Source organism: Bufo gargarizans, chromosome 4 (genome assembly GCF_014858855.1).
Source record: "Bufo gargarizans isolate SCDJY-AF-19 chromosome 4, ASM1485885v1, whole genome shotgun sequence".
NCBI lineage: Eukaryota > Metazoa > Chordata > Amphibia > Anura > Bufonidae > Bufo > Bufo gargarizans.
The window spans coordinates 29554384-29570892 of record NC_058083.1 but is presented as its reverse complement, the minus strand read 5'-3'; the positions used below and the strand labels follow the sequence as shown (position 1 = coordinate 29570892).

Here is a 16509-nt window from a genome sequence, read left to right as displayed (position 1 = left end):
TTTAGGCAGCTTGGCGTCTGGGATGAGATTAATAGGGCAATCGTACTCCCTGTGCGGGGGCAAATCCTGAACTCCACTCTCAGAGAAGACATCTGAAAATTCAGAGAGAAAAGATGGTACAGTCTTAGTAGCAACCTCAGAAACAGATGTCATGAGGCAATTCTCTCTGCAAAAGTCACTCCAACCATTTATTTGCCTCGCTTGCCAATCAATGGTGGGGTTATGCTTAGTGAGCCAGGGCAGCCCCAACACCAGAGGGGTGGGTAAACCGCTAAGGACGAAACATGACACATCCTCAACATGAGCATCACTCACAATTAAACGGATATTGTGAACTATGCCCTTTAATGATTTTGAGAAAGTGGAGCGGAATCGATAGCAAAAACAGGAATATCCTTTCCCAAAGTGCGCACCTGGAAACCATGAGTTATCGCAAATTGATTATCAATGAGATTAACCGCTGCTCCACTATCCACAAAAATCTCACAAAAAATGTTCTTGCTCTCTAGCGCCACCCTAGCCGGCAGGACAAAACGGGAACTACAAGCAAATGGAAAACCTTCAATTTCCGCCTCAACCCTGCCAATAGTAACAGACGGAACATTTTTAAAAGATTTTTTCCTGTTTGTTTCTTTATTACTCCCAGAAAACTGCCTGAATCTCCTAGAGGGACAAATATTTGCCAAATGATTTATACCTCCACAACAAAAACAAACCCTCCCATGCGGGCTGAATCTTCTATTGTCAGAAGCAATCAACCCCAGCTGCATGGGCTCCTGCTCAGAAGGGGCTGACGGCGACTGAGACCCCTGCGCACAGAACGGGACCGCTGCACTGTCCTGGGACTGAGTATGACAGGAAGGGGACATCTCTCCTCTCTCTCTAAGACGCCTGTCAATACGAACGGCCTGAGACATAGCAGAGTCCAAAGAAATAGGCCTCTCATGAAAGGCAAATGCATCTTTCAATCCCTCTGAAAGACCATGGCAAAATTGACTTCGGAGTGCAGCATCATTCCAACCAGTATCAACTGCCCATCTCCGAAATTCTGAGCAGTATATATCTGCGGATTGTTTACCTTGGCATAATAGACGTAGTTTAGACTCAGCCAGAGCAATACGATCCGGATCATCATATATCTGACCCAGGGCTAAAAAGAATTCATCCACTGAACGGAGAGGCCGTGCCCCCTCCGGCAGCGAAAAGGCCCAGGACTGAGCGTTACCTCTGAGCAGCGATATAATGATCCCCACCCTCCGTTCCTCATCACCAGAGGAGTGGGGAAGAAGGCGAAAATGGAGTTTGCAAGCCTCTCTAAAACGCACAAAATTCTCACTACCCCCGGAGAACGTATCCGGGAGCGAGATCTTAGGCTCAGAACAAACTCCATGAACGCAAGCTGAACCGGTCACTTGAAGCTGAGAAAAAGTCTTACGGAGATCAGCTACCTCCAATGAAAGACCCTGAAGGCGTTCAGCCAAAAGTGAAACCGGATCCATGCTTGAGACGGTTATGGCGGCTTATAATGTCACGGACGGTGTACAGGAAACAAGGCAAAGCAACATGTATAAACGACTCGCTGGATCCAAAAACTAAGGAACCAAGGGAGACCCCTGCAGAAGACCTGGCACTTTCCCTGGCTGCTCAGCCTATGCAAAGATCCGAAATGGTGGAGGTTTGCATATCCACGAACCTTGACTATAAAGCCCTGAGCACCCTACAATAGTGAGGGGACACGACCACCGGCTCCCTACACAAGATACGGAGGGAGTCAGGGTCACCTGGGATCCAGCAAACAGAAAATAACAGATAAAGGTAACACTTAGCTTTGAAGCAAACAGGAGGACAGAGTCAGCGTGCACACACACTCCAGGAAGTAGTATAAGCCGCCCAGAAAAGCCTTCTGGGGAAGAATTTAAAGGGAAGCAATTAGTGCAACACATGACAGCTGAGAGAGGCTAACGAGAGGAGGAGCTGAATACCACAACACAGAAACTCAAGGAGGAGGTTCTGAAAGGCCTCTGTCAGAGCTTCTCAGCTGTCTGGTTGTGACAGGAATGATATGGATTTCTGCACAAATTGGTCATAAAATGTGATCTGATCTTCATCTAAGTCACAGCAATAGACAATCACAGTCTGCTTAAACTAATAACACACAAAGAATTAAATGTTACCATGTTTGTATTGAACACACCATGTAAATATTCACAGTGCAGGTGGAAAAAGTATGTGAACCCTTGGATTTAATAACTGGTTGAACCTCTTTTGGCAGCAATAACTTCAACCAAACGTTTCCTGTAGTTGCAGATCAGATTTGCACAACGGTCAGGAGTAATTCTTGACTATTCCTCTTTACAGAACTGTTTTAGTTCAGCAATATTCTTGGAATGTCTGGTGTGAATCGCTTTCTTGAGGTCATGCCACAGCATCTCAATCCGGTTGAGGTTAGGACTCTGACTGGGCCACTCCAGAAGGCGTATTTTCTTCTGTTCAAGCCATTCTGTTGTTGATTTACTTCTATGCTTTGGGTCGTTGTCCTGTTGCAACACCCATCTTCTGTTGAGCTTCAGCTGGTGGACAGATGGTCTTAAGTTCTCCTGCAAAATGTCTTGATAAACTTGGGAATTCATTTTTCCTTCGATGATAGCAATCCGACCAGGCCCTGACGCAGCAAAGCAGTCCCCAAACCATGATGCCCCCACCACCATACTTCACAGTTGGGATGAGGTTTTGATGTTGGTGTGCTGTGCCTCTTTTTCTCCACACATAGTGTTGTGTGTTTCTTCCAAACAACTCAACTTTGGTTTCATCTGTCCACAGAATATTTTGCCAGTACTGTTGTTGAACATCCAGGTGCTCTTGTGCAAACTGTAAATGTGCAGCAATGTTTTTTTTTGGACAGCAGTGGCTTCCTCTGTGGTATCCTCCCATGAAATCCATTCTTGTTTAGTGTTTTACGTATCGTAGATTCGCTAACAGGGATGTTAGCATATGCCAGAGACTTTTGTAAGTCTTTAGCTGACACTCTAGGATTCCTCTTCACCTCATTGAGCAGTCTGCACTGTGATCTTGCAGTAATCTTTATAGGATGGCCACTCCTAGGGAGAGTAGCAGCAGTGCTGAACTTTCTCCATCTATAGACAATTTGTCTTACCGTGGACTGATGAACAGCAAGGCTTTTGGAGATACTTTTATAACCCTTTCCAGCTTTATGCAAATCAACAATTCTTAATCGTAGGTCTTCTGAGAGTTCTTTTGTGCGAGGCATCATTCACATCAGGCAATGCTTCTTGTGAAAAGCAAACCCAGAACTGGTGTGTGTTTTTTATAGGGCAGGGCAGCTGTAACCAACACCTCCAATCTCATCTCAGTGATTGAACTCCAGTTGGCTGACACCTCACTCCAATTAGCTCTTGGAGATGTCATTAGTCTAGGGATTCACATACTTTTCCACCTGCACTGTGAATGTTTACATGGTGTGTTCAACAGGAACATTGTAACATTTAATTATTTGTGTGTTATTAGTTTAAGCAGACTGTGATTGTCTATTGTTGTGACTTAGATGAAGATCAGATCACATTTTATGACTAATTTGTGCAGAAATCCATATCATTCCAAAGGGTTCACATACTTTTTCTTGCAACTGTATCTCCAAGCAGTACATCAACCAGCAGTGATGTGCCACTTTGGGACATATCACTGTTGAGACCAGTAATTGTCTGGGACCAGAAGTGCAGTGCAGACAGCTTGGATGTCAGAGGGCCATAATTGAGTAGCAGGGACTGGATGAGTATGGATTCCTCTACAGGTCCCAATATCTGGGGTTTTTATATTAAAAAAGGGAGAGTACATTTATGTCTCAAAAGGCAAGCATTAAATATGTATATGTGTATATGAATTTTCCAGACACCGCGTTCCATCTGTAGTGAGAGTTGCCTCCATGGATACTGGAAAGTCCTACTGGAAGGAAAACCGAAATGCTGCTACTACTGTGCCCCCTGTGCAGAAGGCGAGATCTCCAACCAGACTGGTGAGTAGGGACAATTTCACATGAAAGTACAAATCTACAAGATGGGCATTAGCACCGATCAGACAACATTCATTTTGAGCTCTATTGCAAGAAAAAAAAGATGTGTTCAGATGTAGCCAACATTATCCTGGCTCCGGGCATGCCAGGAGGGTCACTGTAACAAGATCACTGTAATGTCATTTTGTTGCATTAACGCGTTAAGCCAGTCAAGATAACATTGGCTACATCTGTATGTCGGGTAGATCAGTCATATTTTGGAAGGTGCCATTTTGCTAGTTTCCATTCCTCCAGGTGTTTAATATGAATATCATATAGAGGAATCCATATTTTTATCATTCTCCATAGAAGGTTTTTTGTAAAAGGGATAAAAGTAGTGAAGATGGAATTGATTGTAAATTATTCAGATTCAATATAAATTTCACAAAAATTCTTCTGCCAAACAAATCTGTAGTTTAGGCAATTAGCTTTTTAGGAATTGCCAAAACAGTGATTGCCATTTTATTGTTAAAATGCAAGAGAAATAGAGCGGGGAGGATGGGGAAGACAGATCACATGACTGGGAGAAGCCCTGGCTGGCGGGCTTTGCAGACAGCCTATCATGTGGCTGGATAGACATTGTCCCATCAGGCTCTGTGGTATGTCTGAAGCACAGATGCCATTGTGAACTTGTGTCACATGAGTCTGTCTGACTCGGCAGACCCCAATGACAAACTCAAGCAGCCATCTTAGGGTATTGCAGGGATAGTATAGGGACATACTTAGTTTGGTAGATTGAACTAATAGGTAGAAATGTCAGGGTTTTATCAGTAGAGGAGGAGAACATAGGGGCATTGTTCTGTGTGTTTACCTTACAGTGAGGGCATCTAGAGCTGTTCATGTAATGCACTGCAATCACAAATATCTTGCAGAGCCTCCAAAGATATATGTTTATTCTGTGCATGAGTAGCTAGCCTTTTTATCTTTATTCATAAAACCTCACCATCAATAGTTAGTGTTTTATAGGCATATGCACAGTACCTCCAGCAGCACACGTTTTGCTGGATATTCTGTGCATTTGCCCTTTTTTTTTTACAAACTAGTTGCAATTTTGCTCCTGTTCAGCACATTTCAGTGCATCAATATCAGTGTGTTTCTAGAAAGGCCTTCTCCCCACCCACCCAAGGCTTCTTCCCTGCATCACTGTGATGTCGGGGGAGGCAGCCTTGGGAAGTTAGGGGAATAGCAGACAGCGGGGAAATGTGGCCGACTTAGGCACTGTCAGGAAAGCCTGCCCAATGGGAACTTGGAGGCTGTTTTACATAGGAATAAAAGTGCTTTTCCTGGACATGAAAACACATCCAGATGACATAAAGGTATGGTTATAATGCTTTTGCAATGTTCTTATGGCCATTGCTGGTAGCTATATTAGTGAAATTTACATGACAGACTCAGTTAGAAGGTGGGAACCCAGCCCGCTGTCCCTACCTACTTGCAGTAGAAGCCCTATATAGCTAGACCGCAACGGGTCGACAGTCCCTACGCTATTTAAGTGCAGAGATGCACTAACAAACAAGACAGACAAACAAAATACCAGAGTCGTACATACATGGGTCAGAACCAGACAAGCTATGGAGTACCAAACCAGATACAGAGAGTGGTCAGAAGAGTCAGAGGAACGAGCAATCCAATAAGCACAGAAGCAAGGAACCAGGAACACAGCTAGTGAGTCAGAGACTATCACTGCACTGGTGTATGGCCAGGAACAGGTTTAAATAGAGCACAAGTCCCTGGATCAGAACCTGATAGGTCCATTACTCGGAGCTCCATTAGTCAGAAACACTAGCACACAGTAATAGAGCAGCTGAGCATTCAGCCCATTGCTAATAGCCCCCAGCACACGGCAGCTGCAAGGAGAAACAGAGTATTGGATCCTGTTGCTAAGGATGCTGTTGCGTCACCAGCGGGGCGTAGCTCCAGCACCGCCGAAACCCGGACTGGTAAGTTTCTTATGGACTTCCTTTTAATTTATCTCCTTTTCGAAATGACTGTGCCCTTTCTGTGGACTTCTGGGAGGCAGATTGGGACAGTGGCTGGAAATGGCCCAGTGTGCTATCATTGTACCAGATCTGGTCCAGCCTCCAGTATACTGTTTATAACGGGTATTCAGTGAGGCAAGTGGCGCCACCACCCAAATGTAATTCTGCTATAAATGTGGCATTAATAGCTGTATATAAAAATTGTCTAGTTTTTAAGATTTCACGCAGTTCCATGCCTTCACTCAAATGTAATTCTGCTACATGACAATAATACTTCTGGTCGGCTTTCTGTATAAAACTGTCCTCTTCTCAATCAGGTTGCACAGTTGTGTGATTTGTCTAAATTGTTATTGTCCTTTATGGCAGCAGTATTTCTTCTCAGCTCTCTGTAAAATCTGTCGCTTTGAAAATGTTGCCCAGTTCAGCACCTTCACAGAAATGTAATTCTTCTCTATGGCTTTGGTGCTTTTGGCCATTTGTCTGTAAAAACTGTTTCATTTTTAAAATGTTGCACAGTTCCACGTCTTTACTCATATTTTATTATGCTATATGATATTCACACTTGATCTTGATGAACTTATATATTTTTTCAACCGTATTAACTATGTAACTTCTAGCCATCTGTACAGTTTTAAGTACATAACATTTTTTTTAAATTGTCTCGTTGTCTACATGACTGTGTGTGCCCTTCCTCCAGCACATACTCTGTTAACATGCAGTGGGTGTGGATCCATTTTACCAATGAGCCGGTTTGGTTAGGAGTAACACTAAGGGCATGATCCTGTTAGTCCTGAGGTATTCACTCTTTAACCCCTGGATCCGGACTTTGCTAAGGAGGAGCCACCAAACCACTACCAATTCAGTTAGTTCTAGTGCATTTAGTGGCTGACCAACAGGGTCGGACACACCAGTGAAAAGCACTGAAGGATCAGGTAATATGTGTAGTCAGGAGATGGGCCAAGGTTAGAGCAGGCAGCATACAAGGATATCCATGAGACAAGGCTGAGATCAGGAGAGGTGGCAGTAGGGTAATCCAAGAAACAGGTTTAGGTCAGGGAAGGCAAATAGAAGTCAGAGTCAGTAGTCAAGCTGGAGTAAGGTAAATGGGTAGTCAGACAGAAAATACACTTTAGGGTTTTACTAGAGACTAGAAAACCTAAAACTCAAGCTCCCTTTCAGAGGGGAGGGCAACTTAAATACCTAGGGACAGGGTGGGAAAGGATTTGGACGTGCACTGCTGACCTTTCAAGAGGCTGAGAGTAAGCATGCATGTGCACTATAGAGCAGGCCTGGAAGCCTTTAAAGTAGGATTGGCTCGCAGAAGACCATGGTGGGTGGAACCAGAGCTGTGGAAGGAAGAGGAGTGGGGCCACTGTGAGTAGTGCAGTGCCTGTGCCTACAGGAAGGAGTGAGGCAGCGGTGGGCAAAGGATATCAGTACAACACTATTTCCTGACCCCATGGACTTCTGGGGAGGAAAATTGAAACAGTGACTAGAAGTAGCCCACTTTGCTATTGCTGAATTGTCTTGTCAATACTTCACTGTGATTTCAGAGAGAGGTTTCAGCTCGGCAGGTGCCGTTATTACACCCAAATAGGCAACATTGTCCTGCACCATTGTCAAAAACATTACCTTTATCAAAATGAATCAGACACATGGATGCATGAGGATTTGCACACATTTTACCATGATGACAATGAATAGATCTGCTATTGTTGACAGTAGATGTTTATCACCAACCTAATGAAGCAACTGCTGATAAATGTATATGTATCCTAAGATAAATGTGAGTAAATGGGCCAGTTGTTCTAACACCATAACATGTCAGTATAAAAACTGGCCATGAAATACAAAGAAATTGTAATCAAGGGAATGTTATGGCAGTTGGTGTGGAAACACTGTACCAACCAACCGGTTTGACTTTGGGCTAGATCTAAGGGTGTTATCCAGCCAGTCCGCAGGTATTTACACTTTATCCCCAAACAGGGATTTAGACTTCACTGCAGGGAACCACCAGGCCGCTACCTTCTGGAATAATCCCAATGTGGTTGGGTAGCTGACTTTTGGGAGTCAGAGACACTGGTTCAGGGCACCGAGAGATCAATCAAACTCATAGTCAGTGACAGGCCAAGGTCAGGACAGGCAGAATACATGCAAATTTGAGAACCATAACCAAGGTCACGGCAAGCGGCACTGGATCAATATGAAAAATCATGCACAGGTCAGGTTAGGCAACAGAGAAACAATCAAGAAACAGGCAGAGGTAGGCACACCTACCAGGGAAGGTGCCTTAAATATCTACTGGTTGCTAGTCATTGGTTGGTGAAGATTAGGATGTAAAGCAGCAGCAGTGAGCTTGAGCCGCCCGTGTAACAGGGGAATTATCATATAATTAGGTTTGGTAAAAATTATGTATAGCTATTGAAGGGCCGCAGTGCAGTGTCCAGATGTCCTCTCCAAATATCCCAACAACCGATCACATACTATCAGAACACTTCATTATAGTCATAAAATAAGTATCACAATTAAAATTTCCTTTTGAGATAAAAAATAAATAAATAAATACATGTAATGAAAGGATATTTAATCCAGCTCAGCACCATGGGAAAGTTCATCTAATCCTATTAAAAAGCAAAACTTCATGAAGCTTTATAAGGGAAAAGGTTCAAAGAATCTGGGAGCCCCAATGCAAAGAGGCAAATGAGAAAACCTGGCTACATCCTCAAAGGACACAAATGTGGGTCATTAAAGGGGTTCTGTAGCTTTTTATTACTGGTCATGTATCCTTTGCAGAGATCATCAGCATCTGATCGGTGGGGGTCCGACACCCGGGAATTCTGCCGATCAGCTGTTTGAGAAGGCAGTGGCGCTGGATGTAGCACCGTGGCCTTCTTGCTGTTTCCCGCAGGCCAGTAATGTCATGACTACTACTATAAATTGACATTTCTGCCAAATTGACAATGGTAAAATATAATCATTTCTTGATTGCAGATATGGGAACATGCTTAGTGTGTCCTAACGATCACTGGTCAAATGGAAGAAGAGATTCCTGCGTTCCAAGACCGATTGAATTCCTGTCTTATGGAGACACACTGGGGTCATCTCTAATTATTATAAATCTTACATTTTGCCTTGTGACTATAGTTGTGTTGGGATATTTATAAAAAATAAAGATTCTCCGATTGTGAAAGCCAATAACCAGAATCTCAGTTTCATACTTCTCCTCTCACTCATCTTCTCATTTTTATGTCCTCTCTTATTCATTGGACGTCCCTCAGATATATCATGTCTCCTCCGACAAGTGGCTTTTGGAATCATTTTTAGCCTTGCAGTTTCTTCAGTCTTAGCTAAAACAGTGACTGTAGTCTTGGCTTTTCAAGCCATTAAACCAGGCAGGACACTGAGGCAGTGGATGAAGAGACACCTCTCCACATCCTTACTTGTTATAGGTTCATCTGGAGAAGTTTTGATCTGTGTCCTCTGGTTGTTTTATTCTCCACCATTCCCAGATTATAACACTGGAATAGAGGTTGGAAAGATAATCTTACAATGTATTGAGGGATCTGCCATTGCTTTCTACTTGTCCATCGGCTACATTGGATTTCTGGCAATGATGAGCTTTATTGTAGCTTTCTTGGCCAGAAGACTTCCAGACACCTTCAATGAGGCTCAGTACATCACCTTCAGCATGCTGGTGTTCTGCAGTGTGTGGATCTCCTTCATCCCGGCCTACCTCAGCACCAAGGGGAAGTACATGGTGGCTGTGGAAGTTTTTGCCATCTCATGTTCCAGTGCTGGACTTCTGGGCTGTATCTTCATTCCCAAATGTTACATTATTCTACTGAGACCAGAACTCAACACAAAGTCCAATATAAGGGTCATAAGAAGACATTGTACAGGAGAATTTTGAGTTGTGTTTCAATGTACAGTTGTAGCCGAGCTAAACTTGACTCTGATAACACATGGCACAGTCTTATCTTGGTTTTCTCGTGACAAAAGCCATTGAAATCCATTGAAATGTTAGTTACCTTTCTCTTCCTATTATTTACTTAATGCGTTAACCATCAAGTTTAGCTCGGCTGCATCTGTATTTATTACTCTTTTATATTTGTATTATTTAGTTATATATCTACTCTCGTATCGGTCTGGATCTTCCTCAATCTGTTTTTAAATTAAAGGGGTTATCCGAGTTAAATCAATATATGTTAAGGTGGCTTAAAACATTATTAAAAACACATTTCTAATGTACATTCATTATTTATTCTGCTGTGTTTCCACACGCCCGATGCGGGTCACGTGACCCCTGACGTCACTCACCAGGCTCCGGCGGTGACGTCTCGTTTACAGGCTTCTCCCTGCTTGAGGTAGAGCCCGACTCTGTAAACAAAACGTCAGAGCCTTTGGTGCCCGCCCCCTGTATCTCTGTATCTGGCTGCCGCGGCTCCTGTGAGGGATCGCTCATGCGCGATCCTTATCAGTGCCGGCAGCCGTGAAGAAAGATTCCATGGATTCCAAAGCTCCCTCCCTCCGGTCCACCAGTGTGCCCATTGCCCTGCGTCTGGCGATCTGTACTAGCCCCAGCTGGTAGCTCAAAACCACCCCCAGGAACATCACAGAGGAAATCATTGTCCATAATATAGATATTGCTGTGATATAGCTTAGATACATATAGGTGTCATAGAGCTTAGATACATATAGGTGTCATATAGCTTAGATACATATAGCTGCCATAGAGCTTAGATACATATAGGTGTCATAGAGCTTAGATACATATAGCTGTCATATAGCTTAGATACATATAGGTGTCATATAGCTTAGATACATATAGCTGCCATATAGCTTAGATACATATAGCTGCCATATAGCTTAGATACATATATGTGTCATAGAGCTTAGATACATATAGCTGTCATATAGCTTAGATACATATAGCTGTCATATAGCTTAGATCTCAGATCTTCTGCCTGTCTGGGCTCTGAAATGATCATGTGACAGTTTTTTTTAATGCAAAGTTAGGATGTGCGGCGCAGGGGGCGGGGAAGGGCAGATTGTTCACGCCCACAAATATTTATGAGGGAGGGCTCAGGCATTGTTGTTACCCGCCCCCTCAGCATGTCCTTCAGCATGTAAACACAGCAATAACACAACCAGGAAAAGCTGTAAGTATGGGGGCTTTCTCTTAAGAAATCAAGCTTAACTAATGTATATGTAAGTCCTGAGGAGTTTTATAAGGATTATTTTTTTTCCATAACTCGGATAACCCCTTTAACTGTTTCTAAAACTATCCAATATTAATAACCTATTTTCTCCATGATAGCGGAGTTTGCAAGGTTTTAATAAAAAAAAAACTGAAACTTTACATTGCTTCAAATTTTCCATTTTTAATCTTGGAATTATGAATTTTACCTGTTTGCATTGAACTTGTGTCCTATTGTGGTCTTATCTGAAGAAATGTTCACCTACAGGAGGCTCCAGCTTTATTTTGTGGCTTTTCAGATTAATCTTAGATGATGGTTTCTGATTAGTTTCTCGAGCGCTGATTCTTTCAGGTCGCCTTGTACGCCGTAGCGTTATAGTCCAAGAAATGCGGCACAGCAATAACTTATCCTAATGCACAGTGAGAGTAAAATCATGACTCACGAGCACGAGGAACGTCACAGTCCTGTCTTTTTCTTTATCTGGTTTTGGTAATTCCCTATATTCAGTCTTTAGTTACATACAGCACACAGAGAACGGCACGTTTCCTGCCCCATCCTCACGACCAGAGATGAGCAAAGCTATGAAAAATTTGATTCGGCTGCTTTGATGCATTTCCCAAAGAAATTCAATTTGGGACAAATTACTTCTTCTTCGTTAATTCATCGCTGTTCGCAGCATCTGAGATTAAAATGAAGATCTTTCAGGGGCTAATACAGTTATAAAAGAAAAAACATACTCATCTCATCCATTTGATAGCGGAGAGGCCGTCACAGCCACCTTACATGATGATGTCACCGCACATGGCCAGCGCAGTGACGTACAAATCACCCCACTCAAGATTGTGCATGGTTTCTGCAATCAAGATGTTGTTTTTTGTTTTTACTGCCATTTTAGGAAAAAATTGTTTTATTACAAAGTGCAAAGAAATTCAGCTTGCCGGCGAATAAAATTTTTCCGGAAATTTGTAGCAAAGTCCACTTTGGATACATCAATTCGCTCAACACTACTTGTGATGTTTTGGAGGTCAAGCTCCATAAATTTGGAGTGGGAAATATGTCCACAAACTAACGCTGGATACATGTCGCACCAATGCCTTGCTGTCTGATACCCAAGGATCTCTTAGCAGAAGTACATAAAGTAAAAGTGTGGAGAGTGTTCTGCTTTGCGTTATTGACTGTTGTATAACACTAGTCAGACAGCTTAACAATAATTCAGAAGTCAAGAAACGTGAGACATCAGATCTGTTTGTATTCTCTCTGAATAACTTTGAAAAACTACAATATAAACATAAACAAAACATATGTGTCAGTACATTACACATAATACAGTAGCCTCACTCCATCAGTGAGAGTACTCACAGACAATTCCATCATAAGTCCACGAATAGATCAAGAGCTCCTCTGGATGCAGCCTGCAAGATCCAGGAGCAGTCATGAAATGGAGGAAATACAGTTCCAGGTTAAAGGTTTCTGCCTCTGGCTCAGAGAACAATACACTTAATCTAAAGTTCTGGCAAAGTAGTAACTAACTTTGACCACTAGATGGCAGCAACGTCAGACATAACATTTCAATATAACCTTTACAGCTCATTACATACATTATACTGCACAAAATAGGCAGAACACTCCCTGTCTGTCATAATTATTATGTCACTACCTAAATAACTACTGCTATGCAAAAAAAAACATATAAACAGGAAATGGAATCCTAGCTAATCTGAAACTAAAACTATGACATCAGTTATAGGTCTAAGATACATTTTGGAAGTCCCATTCTTTGCAATCTTGACCTCCACCTTCCTAACATTGCCATCCCTGCTTGGTAGAGCATTGACAATAAGTCCTACAAGCCACTCGTTCCTGCTCTCTTGGCTGTCCTTCAACAGAACAACATCACCCACTTTTACATTTGGGCGATCCTCAGTCCTTTTCCTACGGCATTGCAGATTTGACAGATACTCCCTCTTCCATCTTTTCCAAAAGGTGTCTGCTAAGCATTGTGCTTGCTTCAATTGTTTAGCATGAACTTGTGTTCCAGATGGAGCAGACAAAGAGTTCACCTTTTGAATCAACAACATTGCTGGGGTAAGGACGATAGGTGTATCTGGGTCTGAGGACACAGGAACTATAGGCCTGGCATTCATAATAGCTGTAACCTCTGCCATAAAGGTGCTTAAAGTCTCATGGGTCAAGTGAGCAGTTTTAGTTTGTAGCAACATAGCGTCCAAGATTCGCCTGGCAATACCTATAAGTCTCTCCCAGACACCACCCATGTGTGAAGAGTGTGGAGGATTAAAGACCCATGTACATCCTCTGTCTTGGAGAAAGTCTTGCAATTGTGATTCACTGACACAAATGTTAAGTTCCTTGCAGGCTCCTACAAAGTTTGTTCCTCTGTCAGAACGGAGCAGTTTTGCTGGGCCACGAATTGAGAAGAATCTCCTCAAGGCATTAATAAAGCTTGATGTTGACATGGCTTCAAGTAGCTCTATGTGTACAGCTCGGGTCGACAAACAAGTGAAAAGGACTGCCCATCGTTTACTGTCTGCGCTGCCTCCTCTAGTGCGACGGGTTAAAACAGACCACGGACCAAATACATCTAAGCCCACATTGGTGAAAGGTGGTTGAGCAATTACTCTGTCCTCTGGTAGCTCTGCCATCCTTTGACTTTGTAACCTTCCTCGCAGCTTGCGGCAGATGACACATTTGTGTATAACAGCGTTTTGCCACCAAGGATCCAGAAACCTGCGGATCTAATTGCACCCTCTGTGATGTGTCGCCCTTGGTGAACTACTTGTTCATGATAGTACCTAACAAGCAGTGTTGCAATGTGGTGATTATAAGGTATAATGACAGGCTGTTTCTCTTTCTCTGAAAGTTCTGCAAGAGACAAACGTTCACCTACTCTCAACAACCCATTTTTGTCTAAAAAGGGGCTAAGCTTCCTAAGACGGCTTAGTTTTGGGAGTGTCTTTTGTTTTTTAATGCAGTCAATTTCCTTCTAGAAATGTTTGTTTTGAACATAAGAAATTATAATGGACTTTGCCTGAGCAAGTTCTTCTAGATAGACTTGTTCATGGAAACTTTCCCACCTTCTGACCTGATTGCTGCTGGTTTCCCTCCGGAAGGTTTTAGCAACATGGATGAGTCTAGCTAGGGTCTTAACTAATATCTTCCAGCAAGAAAATCTATCAAAGCAATGTGAGTGAAGTGTGGCTTCAGAAGCTCTGGTGCTGAAGCTTGTAATCTCAAATCTGATTTCAGGGTCAGCTTCAGGCCCTATGAGTGGATAAAGCATTAGCAGTGTCTATATCCTCACAGTGTGGTTGGTACAGAAAGGATGGGCCTGAGAACCATATAGAGTTCTGAAGGCATGCTGCTTGAGTAGGCCTAGTGGCATAATCTGCAGGGTTTTGATCCTCTATAGAGAGGGCCTGTTTATCATCATCTTTAGTTTTCTAGATTGTCTGTCTTAATGTTGGAATTTACTTCTTCTTCACTATATAGTGTAGAGGAGTCACAGTGTTGTGTTGACCTGCCAAAGCTTTCCTTGACAATGAAGTTGTTGTGACAGGGACTGAAAATGGATGTGCGTCCATTTGTTAACACAGACGTCTTCAAAGTGCTAACATTGTCAGGCTGGTGCACTGTCCCCAGGCAAACTTCTCCTACAATGACCCACCCCAGGTCCATTCTCTGTGCATAGGGGGCATTATAAGGTCCAATGATTTGTACCTGAAGGATATCTCTTCCAAGAAGTAGAAGGATAGAAACATCTGGCTCAACAGCTGGGATAAGGTGAGCAATTGAGCGGAGGTGGGGGTGGTGATGAGCTACTTCTGAAGATGGAATCTCAGTTTTGTCGTCAGGTATCATGCCACACTCTATTAGGGTAGGAAGTGGGAACTGCACTTTCTTATTGAAGGATTCAATGGTGAAGTCAGTAGCTCTTCTCCCTGTGGTTTCAAATGTCCCTGCACATGTCCTTAGAGTGTATGGAACTGCACTTGCCAGTGGGATACACAGTCACTAGACAGATTTTAGAGCATGATCGTGCACTCTTGCCTTGTCCACATACTTCGGTGCAATTGGACATTACAGAGGAGAGTGAGGTCTCTTGTTGCTCCCTGCCCTGATCTTTCCTGGGTTCTACAGTCTCTAGTGGGGCAGGAGCAGGGCCGGGGTGCAAAGCTGCAATATGTCTCTCACTGCCACATTCTGTACATTCTACTGGTATTTTGCAGTCTTTGGCAATGTGATAAGTAGATCCGCAGCACTTGAAACAGATGCCGTTTTGTTTAAGGAAGGACATCCGCTCTGCGATGGGTTTGCTTCTAAAGCCTTTGCATTTCTTTAGTGGATGTGTTTTTTTGTGTATTGGGCAATGTCTATCAGGGTTTTCTATGGTGTGTACCTTGTGGGTGCTTTGGTAGTCTGTGACTTCTGAAGGTACAGCTGTTTTGTGTGTGGATACATAGGTCCTACCGTGAGGTCTGTCAGGTCTCTCAGGTCTGTGTGATTGATTGCCGCTGGTGGTAAAGGCGAAACTGGGATCACTTCGGATTTTTGCTTGCTGTCGGAGAAACATAGAAAACACAGAGAAAGGGGGAAAAGCGACTCCATAATCTTCTTTGAATTTACCTCCCACAGACATCCACTTGTCTTGCAGATTTGAGGGTAGCTTCTCTACTATAGGATTAGTGCCTCTAGCTGTATCTAGATACGAAAGTCCTTGCAAGTAGCCATCCTCTTTGGCATATTCTATCTCTAGTAGAAGATCACTTAGTTCTTGTAGCCACACGTTGTCTCTGTAGCCCACTTTTGGAAAGACTTCAAGTTTTTTCAACAGTGCTCCTTCAATTACTTCTGGGGATCCATACGTTTCTTCTAGTCTTTTCCAGGTCATGTTAAGTCCTGCTGCAGGGTTGAACAGGTTTGCTCTTCTCATCCTCTTAGCATGCTCTGCTGACTCGGTGCCAAGCCATTTTATCATTAAATTAAGCATTTCTGCTGGTGATAAGTTCAGACCTTCAGTGGCATTCAGAAAGGAAGATTTCCATGTCCAATAGTTTTCAGGACAGTGATCAAATTGGAGAAAGCCTGAGCTAACCATTTCTTTGCGGATGAGATATTTGGTGACATCCATTGCACATTCTTGTTTGCACATGTAATCTATAGGTTGAGGGTATGGGAACGCTTGTTTTTTGTTCTTAGGGGTTTCCGATGTTTCATTCTTGGTTTGCTGGCAGCCGCTGACCTCATGTGG

The 16509-nt window shown here is 43.0% G+C and overlaps 1 pseudogene; it reads left to right on the top strand.

Moving 5' to 3' along the window:
* LOC122935148 overlaps nucleotides 1-9955 on the top strand; it is a 99472-nt pseudogene extending 89517 nt beyond the window's left edge.
* Nucleotides 9956-16509: the final 6554 nt, after the last annotated feature.